This window comes from Ptiloglossa arizonensis, chromosome 2 (assembly GCF_051014685.1).
Source record: "Ptiloglossa arizonensis isolate GNS036 chromosome 2, iyPtiAriz1_principal, whole genome shotgun sequence".
Lineage (NCBI taxonomy): Eukaryota > Metazoa > Arthropoda > Insecta > Hymenoptera > Colletidae > Ptiloglossa > Ptiloglossa arizonensis.
Window position 1 is genome coordinate 28,579,734 of NC_135049.1, and position 12,993 is coordinate 28,592,726.

At 46.0% G+C, this 12,993-nt stretch overlaps 1 protein-coding gene across 3 annotated transcripts in view; it reads left to right on the forward strand.

Moving 5' to 3' along the window:
* Positions 1-12,993, forward strand: part of E23 (ABC transporter G family member E23) — a 262,382-nt gene that overhangs the window by 209,367 nt on the left and 40,022 nt on the right. The window lies entirely within an intron of this gene.

The window sequence follows — 12,993 nt, forward strand, 5'->3', positions numbered from 1 at the left end:
TCGCTTCGATGAAAACTTTTTCCGATAACAAATCAGACGTCCCGGCCACGCAGCTGCGGAGGCCAAGCCGAGTTGGTCGCGAAAATCGTCTCGCTGAAATTGGCGGCGACGTCGCTGCGCAGAGGGAGAGACGGGAAAGCAAAAACGCGATAAAATGGCCGCTTACGCGTACACCGGCCTCCGTTATCTGATCGTGAAAGCTGAAATACAACCGCCAAATGCTCGTACTTTCTACCGCGCTGCTTATTGCGAGCTACGCGCGATAGCAAAGTGATAAAACGCCGTACAAGCGTCAGAGAGGGAAAGAGAGAGAGAAAGAGAAAGAGAGGGAGAGAGAAAGAGAGAGAAGTGCTGGACGCAGCGGCGTTCCACTTTCCAGGCAAAAGATACCCGCGAAGATAGCTTGCACGGTCCCCGGACGCTTTCCAGCTAGGCGAAAAAATCGAAATGTGCTCGATAGCTCGATTTACGGGCCGATATCACTCGCTGCCACTGTTTGCCTACGGCCTCGCGTCGAAGTTACCCCGACTTTGCTCGCCGACATCGATACACTGCCTCCATCTTCGACTCGATCTTCCTAATTGGAAAATCGGAGATCGAAACTTTTCAAATTTCAATCGAAACTTGGAGTGTATCGGATAGATTGGCAACTTTAGAGCGGTGTAATATCAGAGGATACGGCTTTCAGAAATTTCTCGGTACTCGAGTCATCAACCCCCGTATCCTTGGTTGAGACCTCGAGGAAGTTGGCTATATTTAATCGTTCCTTTTACGTCGGGCACGGCTTGTCGAATTTTATTGTATTCGATACTCGTAGATACGTCGATGATTCGTACACTCGGCGAGTATAATTCGAATACTCGACCGTTCAAGTACCATTCGAATACCCGACTGTTCGAATACTCGTATACTCGAAGTTCAATTCGCGGTATGTAAATACTTGTAAAATATTCGAATTCTACTGTAATACTCAACTACTCGAGTTCTACTCTAATGCTCGACTATTCAAATTCTACTTTAATACTCGACTATTCGAATTCTACTCTGATACTCGACTATTCGAATTCCACTCTAATACTCGACCATTCGAATTCTACTCTGATACTCGACCATTTGAATTTTATTCTGATACTCGACCATTCGAATTCTACTCTGATATTCGACCATTCCAATTCTACTCTAACACTCGACTATTCGAATTCTACTCTGATACTCGACTATTCGAATTCTACCGTTCGAATTCTACTCTGATCCTCGACTATACGAATTCTACTCTAATACTCGACTATTCGAATTTTACTCTGATACTCAACTATTCGAATTCTACTCTGATACTGGACTATTCGAATTCTACTCTGATACTCGACTATTCGAATTCCACTCTAATACTCGACTATTCGAGTACTATTCAAACACTCGACTATTCGAATAGCTCCACCCATATTCGACGCAGCTCGTACATCCGAACGATACAGAATACTCGCGAACTGCTTCCTTTTTACACACCGTATCGCGTTTCTACATTCCCGAGATTCTACGTTTCTGTCGTCCCTACAATACGATACATCACGCGAGAGTCCAATCGAACGGTTCCTGGTACCGTTCGAAGCTCGAAGGTTCCGCCCGGTATTTTTCGGTAACGCCGTTCTCGATGGACGAAATTCACGCCCGGCGACACGAGATATCGATAACTCAATTTACCGTCAATTACGCGATTGCGATACGGTTAGCGGCGCGAGACGATAAGCGTCCCGTTTCGTGGCGGTAGCACGCGCCCATTACGCGTTAAACATTTGCATATCGCCGTTTGCAAATTTACGATCTCTCGCGCGCGGAAGGATCGAACGATTCCGACTTCTGTTCCGCGGCCGGCCGCTTTCGAAGGCGCTGCGCGACATAATTATTCATACGAACGAACCGACCACGGAGGAGCGGCGGGGGGCGTGGCGGGGCGGGGCGGGGCGGTGGCAGGGGGTCACGGAGAGGGGGCGGGGGAGGGGGAGAGATCGATCGTTGCAACGGGTGTTGCATTCCGCGCGATACCCGCCCGAGATCTGCATATCGCCGTGGATATTTATGAACTCCGTCGAAGAATCGATCATCCGACACGCGGCTGTGGAGTCGACGTCGACATTGTTGCGCACAGGCTGTAAATAAACTGTCACCGGGCCCGATACGTTTGCTTATTGAAAATGTTGCGGCAACCGGAGCCTTCTCGTTACTTCGTGCGTGTACGTTACAGGACTCTACCGTAGATTAACTTATCGTTGCCTTTCGAGACGTGTACCGCGCTGAATTTCCTTATCCGGTCGATTAGCTCGGCAGTTAAGAATCGGTGCACCGATTCGTGGACGCAAGATCTGGTTCACCGTACGATGGTGATATACCATGGGAGAAAAGAGAAACAGCCTTGAGTTGGGCTGATATAATATTCTGGTGCACAGTATCATTACAGAAATAAATTCGGTTTGAAGTCTCTTAAGGCTGGGATCTCTGGGAGAATCTTTTCCAAGGTGCTTCTATGTAACAGGTCACAATCTGTGCGTTTAGTATGTTCTCTTGCACTTCTATGCACGTTAAAAGCTTCTTGTCCAGTCGTCAAATTGTCACGAACACTATGAGTACATGTATCTACTCCCAATGTGAAGAAATCGGTCCAGGTGTCCCCCGATATGGTAATACCTCGGTTAATGATACTCCCCGAAGAATGATACATGTGTGGAATCTTTCAAACGGTTTTCGATCAATTAAAAATAGACCATCGTGGACGCCAACGGGTGGCCTTGGCGTACAATTGAACGTCAGCTCCGTTGTCAGGAGACACGCTGGGTCCAATTGGAACTTCGAAGTGCAATTGAACGCTGATCTAGTGTCCTCCTCCGTGGTAACGCTATATTTAGTCGTCATCGGGAACATTGTTCGTGAACCGCGCGTACAGTTCTCGGGGAAGTCACGGAGGTTGACCAAGAATTCGTTAACCTGTCTAATCGTCGCAATTGTGGCTGTGGTGGCGCGAGGGATCGAGCACGCGCGCGCAATTCCGTTGAAAGCGCACACTCGCGCTCGAGAAGAAAGCCGAGATCGGACGACAATGTTTCGCGTTTATAAATCAGATCGGAGAAAGTTACAACCCCAATTAACCTCGGTGATACGGGATGACTCGTGCCCACGGTTCGTTGAACCGATCCCCGAGTAACGAGCGAACGGCATGAGCCGATCATTTTGGTACGTTCACCTGATAAGAGAAGCGACGCGTTCATCCGGTCGAACGTAGACGGCGGCTGGACAACGTCTTCACGGAATACGATTACGGACCTATTTGGTCTATCGAGTGGATCGATAAGGGGGTTGCGATGAAACTTCGGTTCGCGATTCCAGGAACAATTACTCCACTCGACGAGGATTCGAAACGTGGGATTACGTTGCACGTAGTAGTACGTGCCTCGTAATTTTTTACTGGTAGTATTCGAGCATAAATTGTAGGTGCGGTACTCTACTCGACGAGGATTCGAACTGTTTGGATTTTCGAAACGGGACACTACGTTGCACGTACTAGTACGTCTCTAGTATATTTTTCATCCGTAGTACTCTGGCATAAATCGTAGGTGCGGTACTCCACTCGACGAGGATTTCAAACGTAGAACTACGTTGCACGTAGTAGTACGTTTCTAGTATATTTTTACCCGTAGTACTCTAGTGTAAATCGTAGGTGCGGTACTCTACTCGACGAGGATTCGACTGTTTGGATTTTTGAAACGTGGAGCTACGTTGCACGTAGTAGTACGTCTCTAGTATATTTTTATCCGTAGTACTCTATTATAAATCGTAGGTGCGGTACTGCACTCGAAGAAGGTTCGAACCGTTTGGATTTTTGAAACGTGGAGCTACGTTGCACGTAGTAGTACGTCTCTAGTATATTTTTTATCCGTAGTACTCTAGTATAAATCGTAGGTGCGGTACTCCACTCGACGAGGATTTCAAACGTAGAACTACGTTGCACGTAGTAGTACGTTTCTAGTATATTTTTACCCGTAGTACTCTGGTGTAAATCGTAGGTGTGGTACTCCACTCGACGAGGATTTCAAACGTAGAACTACGTTGCACGTAGTAGTACGTCTCTAGTATATTTTTACCCGTAGTACTCTAGCGTAAATCGTAGGCGCGGTACTCTACTCGACGAAGATTCGACTGTTTGGATTTTCGAAACGTAGAACTACGTTGCACGTAGTAGTACGTCTCTAGTAATTTTTTACCCGCAGTACTCGAGCATAAATCGCAGGTGTAGTGCCATCCACTAGGTGCGAATTGTGTGCGTGACGCATTGGTGACACGTAGTACTACGTTTCCAGCCATTGTCAATCCGTAGTACTACGTTTCAAGTCATTTTCAGCTGTGCCTAGCACCACGTTCTCACACGTGTAAATATAACACGTACGTCGAGTTTCGTATAGCTACAGCACTACGTTAATTAGGTATATGAGCTCTTCGATCACGTAGTACTACCTTTGTGATCTTCAGATCGCGTAGTACTACGTTTATGATCTTCAGATCGCGTAGTACGACGTTTTCACCATCCGTAGACTACGTAGTAGTACGTTTCCACCCCCAGTAGGCCACGTAGTAGTACGTTTCCACCCCCAGTAGGTCACGTAGTAGTACGTTTCCACCCCCAGTAAGTCACGTAGTAGTACATTTCCACCCCCAGCAGGTCACGTAGTAGTACGTTTCCACCCCCAGTAGGCCACGTAGTAGTATTTTTCCACTCCTTAGATCACGTAGTAGTACGTTTCCACTTCTTAGATCACGTAGTAGTACGTTTCTACTCCTTAGATCACGTAGTTCTACGTTTCTACTCTCGCGAGTCACGTACTGTTACGTTTCTGTCCCTATAAATCACGTAGTACTACGTTTATACCCCTACATATTACGTACTACTACGTTCCCAACTCGATATATCACGTACCACTACGTTTTAACTCCCACAAATCCTGCAACAACCCCCATTCCTCTGCACGTAAATCGCCCAGAAATCAGTACGACGTTTCTAAGCACGCGAATCCTTCTCTGTACCACCGTTGTCGGTGTTCACGCCAGTTGAGCACCGTGATTTCGAGAACTTTCCACAACAAAACGTTCGAACCGAGTTCACCCGAGTTTCGTCAGAAAGCTCCTTTTCCAAGAGCTCACGTTTCGCTGGAACTTCGCGACGAACTTTCCGGTAACGCGCTTTAACGAAAAGCCCTGATCCCCCACCCCAACCATTCCCCCCTCGTTATATGCACACGCGGTACACGTACAAGATGACTTCGTTTACTAAGACGCGGAACCAACTCCCCGATTCGCGTACCCAGTGTCTCGAATCGGTTTCGTCGACCACCGGGTGATTTTCATCGCTCGTCTTCGGCCTCGAAGCTTCGCTTCCCTCGTTGGGTCATCGCTCAGCTCCGCTCGATCGCGTCACAAGGAAGATTCGGGCGATAAATTGATACCAAACGGTTCGTTTCGGAGCGATCGTTCGTAATTCAATTGTCACTACGCGATGCGCAGATTCGGGGCGGGCTCCGATTTTTATTGGGGTGATTGACTCCTCGACGAAGGTCGGTCGTCGTTTTCTTCTGCGTTCATCCGATCGGTGGACCGTGCGTGCGATCGATAGTTTCTAAAACCATCGTTTCTCGAACGATCATCGACACAGTACCCAGAAACCACCATTTCCTCGATCTTTCAAATTTCGCGCAAGTACTACCAGTTTTGTAAGATGAACAGTGGAAATATCAAGCTTCGATGGAAACACCTGGGAACAAACTCGTGAAAATGAACCATCGCGGTGATTATTTCCTCGAAGGAAATCAATCTCGGAGAAAATAGTTTTACCGCTGGTAATTAATTTCTATTCAAGGCCGACGGTGGTAATCTCGGAGTTCTCCGATACTTGAGGATCCTCCGAGAATCGCCGACGTTGCCACTTGACGGGAGTATAGGTGCGTCGAGCGTCGTGAAAATAAATCGCGCGATGATTATTTCTTCGAAGGAAATCGCTCTCGGTTGGAAAATAGTTCTCCGGAGGGTAATTAATTCCCATTCGAGGACGACCGAGGTAATCTCGGTGTTGTTCGATACTTCGTGATCCTCTGTATTCGATATTGCTTCTTCCCGGGGTAAACGAACGTAACTGGAATAGTCGCGGAATAGTCGCGTGGTCCGAAAACAAGGATGGAAAAAATCTCGAGGCAACGAATCGGGCGTTCACTCGCGGTAACGGGCGGATTCGTCTCGAAAATTCGTCGCTCCCATTTGCATGCGGGAGCTGCTGGTTCAACGAACCCGAGCAGGGGTCAATTCGGAGCGGGCCCTGGAACTTCCTTCAACGAGACCTAACCCCGTGAAACCTCGACCCGACATTGAGGCAATGAATTACGAAAATGATTATGGGAGAAAAAAGGAGAAGGAGGAGGAGAAGGAGGAGGAGGAGGAGAAGGAGGATAGAGCGCCGCGTTTGGACGCCCGGCGCTTACGCATCGGCCGAATTCTGCGACGCGCAAAAACACCGAGACCGGACCGACGTCAAACTTGGGTTAACGGTTTAATGAAGAGAGCCATTGTCCGTGAAGTTCGCAGGGAATTGGGCCGAATTGCGTCACGAACGAACCACGGGAAAGTGGAAATTATTATTTAACGTAGTGATACGTGATCGGCGTCGTATTGACGGAAAGTCGAGGGTCGAGCTGTGACGCAGAGTGGAGGGCGAACGTCGTGTCGCGAATGTTGACAAAGTTTACTCGAATGATCGAGAGAGGTTACAAAGGTCTACTCGAATGGTCGAGGAACGTAGAAGTATTTACGAAAGTCGCAAGGGGTTGCTGGATTGCTCGGGGAAAGTCACAAAGGTCTACTCGATTGGTCGAGGAACGTAGAAGTATTTACGAATGTCACAAAGTTGAGTAGACCTTTGGTTGCTCGAATGCTCGGAAAAGTTGCAAAGGTCTACTCGAATAGTCGAAGAACGTAGAACTGCTTACAGAAGTCACAAAGTTTACTCGAATGATTGAGAAAGGTTACAAAGGTCTACTCGAATAGTCGAAGAACGTAGAACTGCGTACAGAAGTCACAAAGGTTTGCTCGAATACTCGGGAAAAGTCACAAATGTCTACTCGGATAATCGAAGAACGTAGAACTACTTACGAAAGTCACAAAGGTTTGCTCGAGTACTCAATGAACGTCACAAAGATTTACTCGAATAGTTGCAGAACGTAGAACTACTTACGAAAATCACAAAGGTTTGCTCGATTGCTCGGGGAAAGTCACAAAGGTCTACTCGAATAGTCGAAGAACGTAGAACTACGTACGAAAATCACAAAGATTTGCTCGAATGCTCGGAAAAAGTCATAAATGTCTACTCGAATAGTCGAAGAACGTAGAACTACGTACAGAAGTCACAAAGGGTTGCTCGAATGCTCGGAAAAAGTCATAAATGTCTACTCGAATAGTCGAAGAACGTAGAACTACGTACGAAAGTCACAAAGGTTTGCTCGAGTACTCAATGAACGTCACAAAGGTTTACTCGAATACTCGATGAATGTCACAAAGGTCTACTCGAATACTCGACGAAAGTCACAAAGGCCTACTCGAATACTCGAGAAAAGTCACAAAGTATATTTTACTCAAATATACACCAATGAATACTTGTACGATGCGATCGAAGAATCCCGCAACGAAGTCCAATTCATAGGAACGTACCCGTTTCGAATAAAAAAGAGAAAGTCGATGGAATGTTAATTTCAGTGCTGGGAGGAACGTACAGCTACGTGACCATCGTCACATCGTTGATCGACTGTCGTTCTCCATCTCGAAATGCACGAAATGGGATCACTCTCCAAGTAGAAAAGATTCGAAAAGACGATCGGAGGGTCCAGAGGAAAATCTTTCTAATTTTCTATTCGTTATTCGATACTCGTAGCGATCCACGTCACGGAGACACATCTACGTCCGAGGGATCGTTCGAAAGCGAACCGAGCCCGGACGACTCCGTTCGAAAATCGTCGAAGCGGGTTCTCGTCGTCGTATGAACGAAGATGACACCTAGTGTACGGTTTCGATACGAAACTAGACGCGGTTTTCGCCCGGGTTCGGGGATCCCCGGGTGTCGGACGCGTCGATAAATATCACGAAACGAAGTCGTCCCTCCTTCTCCCTTCTGTCTCTCTCATTCATGCCGGAATCCCCCGTTCCCTTCGGGTCTCTTCTACGTCGTGTCCCGTCTTTCCTCCCCCATCGGGTCTGTCGTGCTAACGGCGAGTTCAACGAACCCCGGGATGACGTGATACTGCCATGTTGGGAATTTATTATCTGACTCCGTTGTCCAACGACCCCCGCTTTTTGTGTATCGCGACGCGACCGACCGACCGACCGACCGCTCCGGGTTAGTTCCTTTCCGATTTCACCGGGGGGAGAATCGGTCACGTAGCACGCGCCGTCACGTGGCGGCCGGTAGTCGGCGTGGATTTTCACGGTTGCAACCGAAGGGGCCCAGCTGCGAGCTGGTTCGAAGGGATTCGATGGAATTCGGACAGGTGGAGGTCAACCGTAGAGGTCGAACATAAAGGTTGAACGGTCGACGTCACGACACGTGGTTACGAGGAAAGTTGTAACGGGCCGCGCGGAAGTTTCTGGCACACGTAGCAGTACGCGATACACAGACCACGTGTCGGAGCGTCGATTTTCTGAGTCGAGTGAACGGGCGGTTAGCGCTGAGCGAAGATTTTTGGGGACCGAAGGCTCGTGAACCGTCGTGGAACGTGTACGACACGTAGTAGTACGCGAAGTGTGCGAATAGTACGTGGTACCGCGTGAGACGCGAATACGTAGTGCTGCGCGAAGCGTTAAAAGTACGTGGTACCGCGTGAGACGCGAATACGTAGTGCTGCGCGAAGCGAGTATAATACGTGGTACCGTGTGAGACACGGATACGTAGTGCTACGTGTAGCGTGAATAATAGGTGGTACCGCGTGAGACGCGAACACGTAGTGCTACGCGAAGTGTGAGTAGTACGTGGTACTGTGTGAGATGCAAATACGTAGTGCTACGTGTAGCGTGAATAATACGTGGTACTGTGTGAGATGCAAATACGTAGTACTACGTGTAGCGTGAATAGTACGTGGTACCGCGTGAGACGCGAATACGTAGTGCTACGCGAAGCGTGAATAGTACGTGGTACCGCGTGAGACACGAATACGTAGTGCTACGTGTAGCGTGAATAATAGGTGGTACCGCATGAGACACGAACACGTAGTGCTACGTGTAGCGTGAATAGTACGTGGTACCGCGTGAGACACGAACACGTAGTGCTACGTGTAGCACGAATAGTACGTGGTACCGCGTGAGACGCGAATAACACGTAGTACTACGTTGAACGTGGATATTAATTCGAGAGACAAGACGAATAGTGATTTCATCGTAGACTACGTTCCTTCTTAGGTCATTGACGCGTGTGTACACGAAACATGATTAAGCGGCTTCCATTTGAAAAATACGCGGCTGAAATTCCATCTAACGCAGGTGTAGAAAATAGTAGCGCGTCGTTATTTACTAGGAACCGCTCGGATTACGAGTGAACAGCTTTTTCACTATCACGAGGAGCGTCGTGTTTCGTGCGTTTATCTGCCAGTTAATAATGTGCGCAACATTCGTCTATGTAGTGACGTTCGTGTAAATGTACGTAACAAAGTAGATTGGGCAAGATCGTTGCACAGTTTCGAGAATGTACACGTTCGTATAAATTAAAACCGATCGATTTAACGACGAACGAAATTAAAGAAACTTTCCATCGTAACGAGTACTTCAATTTCGAGCGGAATTTCTTACAGATATTTTATTCGAAGTGTATTCCAATAGTATTCGATTAGACGAGTATTCGAAGTTTCAAGTATTCAAATATCCGGATATTCAAATTGTCGAGTATTCGAATACACGGATATTCAAATTGTCGAGTATTCGAATACATGGATATTCAAATTGACGAGTATTCGAATACATAGATATTCAAATTCTCGAGTATTCGAATACACGGATATTCAAATTGTCGATTATTTGAATACATGGATGTTCAAATTGACGAGTATTCGAATACATAGATGTTCAAATTCTCGAGAATTCGAATACTCGGATATTCAAATTGTCGAGTATTCGACTACACGGATATTCGATTGATCGAATATTCGAATACACCGATATTCAATTTGTCGAGTATTCGAATACACGGATATTCAATTGATCGAATATTCGAATACACCGATATTCAATCTGTCGAGTATTCGAATACACGGATATTCAAATTGTCGAGTACTCGAATACTCGAGTATAACAATTCGAGTTGTATTCACCGAGTATCTGTATCATCGAATAGTTTGAACACAGAGAAATTCGACGAGTATTCTCCTGATTCGAACACGTTCGAGAACAATTAACTTTCAGCGAAGAAAACATGGATTCTTTCGTTCGACACGCGATCCTCCCATCGCACCGACAATGTTCGATTCCGGTTTAAATGTCATCCTGCGCCGAAGGTGGCGTTTTCCATGCGAAACCGACGTCGTCTAACCAGAAATTCACTTCCCTCTTACGATGTGGCTTTTCTATTCTCCTTGGAAATCCATTGGAAAGTTGCAAGATTGATTCCGCTTATATGGGCTCGCGCGAGTGAAGATGTTCCACGATGTCGCCTTAATCGACGGATCGGGTTATTCCTCGCGGTGCGTGCAGCTTTCGAACGGCCTTGCAGAAACTGTTTTTCCCCGTCACTGATCGCCCCGCGAAACATCCAGCGATGGACGTGAAGCTGGACGATGTCGCTGTTGTTGTTGTTGCCACGATGCAATCGAATGCAGCCGCGTTGCGATGCGATTCAAAGGTGACGCGGTCAATCTAATCGCGTTCCTACGCGTTCGTCGTCGTTTCGTGGAAAATATTTCGTTCCGACCATACGGTACTCGATCGTTCAAATTGCACGCACGAGTCGAATACCGAACGAAGGGATCTTCGACAGAAAAAAAAAATGCACACTTTTGTTTCGAGAATTTACCATTAGGGAAAATCTTACAATATTTCCATTTAATTTTTGAAGAAAAATCTTCTCGGAGGGTCTTTCGACCAAAGAAAATTCTACCTGTCTTTTCGTTTCGAGAATTTACCATTAGGGAAAATCTTATATTTCCATTTAATTTTTCAACTTTCGCAATAAAAATCTTCTCGAAAGAATCTTTCGATCAAAAAAAATTCTATTTGCCCTTTCGTTTCGAGAATTTACCATTATGGAAAATCTTACAATATTTCCATTTAATTTCTCAAGAAAAATTTTCTCGAAGGGTCTTTCGACCAAAGAAAATTCTATTTGCCCTTTCGTTTCGAGAATTTACCATTAGGGAAAATCTTACAATATTTCCATTTAATTTTTGAAGAAAAATCTTCTCGAAGGGTCTTTCGACCGAAGAAAATTCTACCCACCCTTTCGTTTCGAAAATTTACCATTAGGGAAAATCTTATATTTCCATTTAATTTTTCAAGAAAAATCTTCTCGAAGGGTCTTTCGACCAAAGAAAATTCTACCTACTCTTTCGTTTCGAAAATTTACCATTACCCAAAATCTTATATTTCTATTTAATTTTTTAACTTTCACAAGAAAATTCTTCTCAAAGGATCTTTCCACCAAAGAAAATTCTACCTGCCCTTTCGTTTCGAGAATTTACAATTACCTTACAACATTTATAAAAACTTACAATATTTCCATTTAATTTTTCAACTTACGCGACAAAAATCTCCTCGAAGGATCTTTCGACCAAAGAAAACTCTACCTACCCTTTCGAGAATTTACCATCACGAAAAATCTTACAATATTTCCATTAAATTTGTCCACCTTTTGTCTTCCACCGAGAATCCTCTGGAAGAGCCGTTTGGCAAAGAAAATTTCATCCCTTTGTTTCGCGAATTCCCCATTAAGGAACCTCCTACAACAGTTTCATTTAATTCCCCGTCCGTTCGAATGGTTGCATTTGAAAAAATTAATTCTCCGTACACCGTAGTCGGTAATAATTGTCCATTCGAAGGGATCGGTCTTCGGAGCAATGGAGAACGGAGTAATTAATATTTGCTCCTGGAGTGGAACGATTTCGATCGGCTGAGACTCGCGGGGAATTGTTGTTCTTAAGTCGGGAATCGAGACGTCTTCCCGAAATGAATTTCCCCCATCCCCTCCTGTGATGTTTCTTTTTTTCTCATCGTTCTCAGTGAGAGTGGGGGATCTCTCTCTCCAATTTATTCGGTATTCCGTGCTCGTTAATTTTCGAGAACAACTCGCTGATGTTAATGTCGCGTTTCACGGGATAACGATAACGAAATAATTCTTCGTTTCGCAAACGTCCGCGAGTATAGTCGCTGAAAGTGTCGACACCGTGACTCGAGACTCCTATTAGCATTTGACTAAATTGATCGTCCGCTAATGAGTCCTGGTCGCCGCGATATGGAAACGAGGAAAATAAAGTCCGATCGGAGAGTGGGGGGAGCCTTTTCACGAGCGTTTAAGCGTCACGTTGGAAATTTTTATTTGAAATCGAGCCAGATCGTGTTTGACGCGTACCGATTCGAGGCGCAACGCACGTCTGTCTGTCTTAATTGCTGTCGCGAAATAACTCCGATGAGACGTCATTGTTATTACGAAGGCAACTGTTTGTCAACTGGTCCGGTACGAGACTGGAATCCACCGCGTTCGAAATTCCTCGCTAACGAGCGTTTTGTACTTTCGTGAAAAGAAAACGAGACACGATCGCGAGACGGATACGACGATAGAAAGATCTCCCTTCGATCGGGCGCCATTCGCGCGACATCATCGCGAGATACACATTGGGAACGCGCGTTTCTTTTCTTCCCTCCCCCACTCCAGATATTCACGAGCGGTTTCTTCGCATAAATATTTTTCTAACGACGGTTAATAATATTGTATAA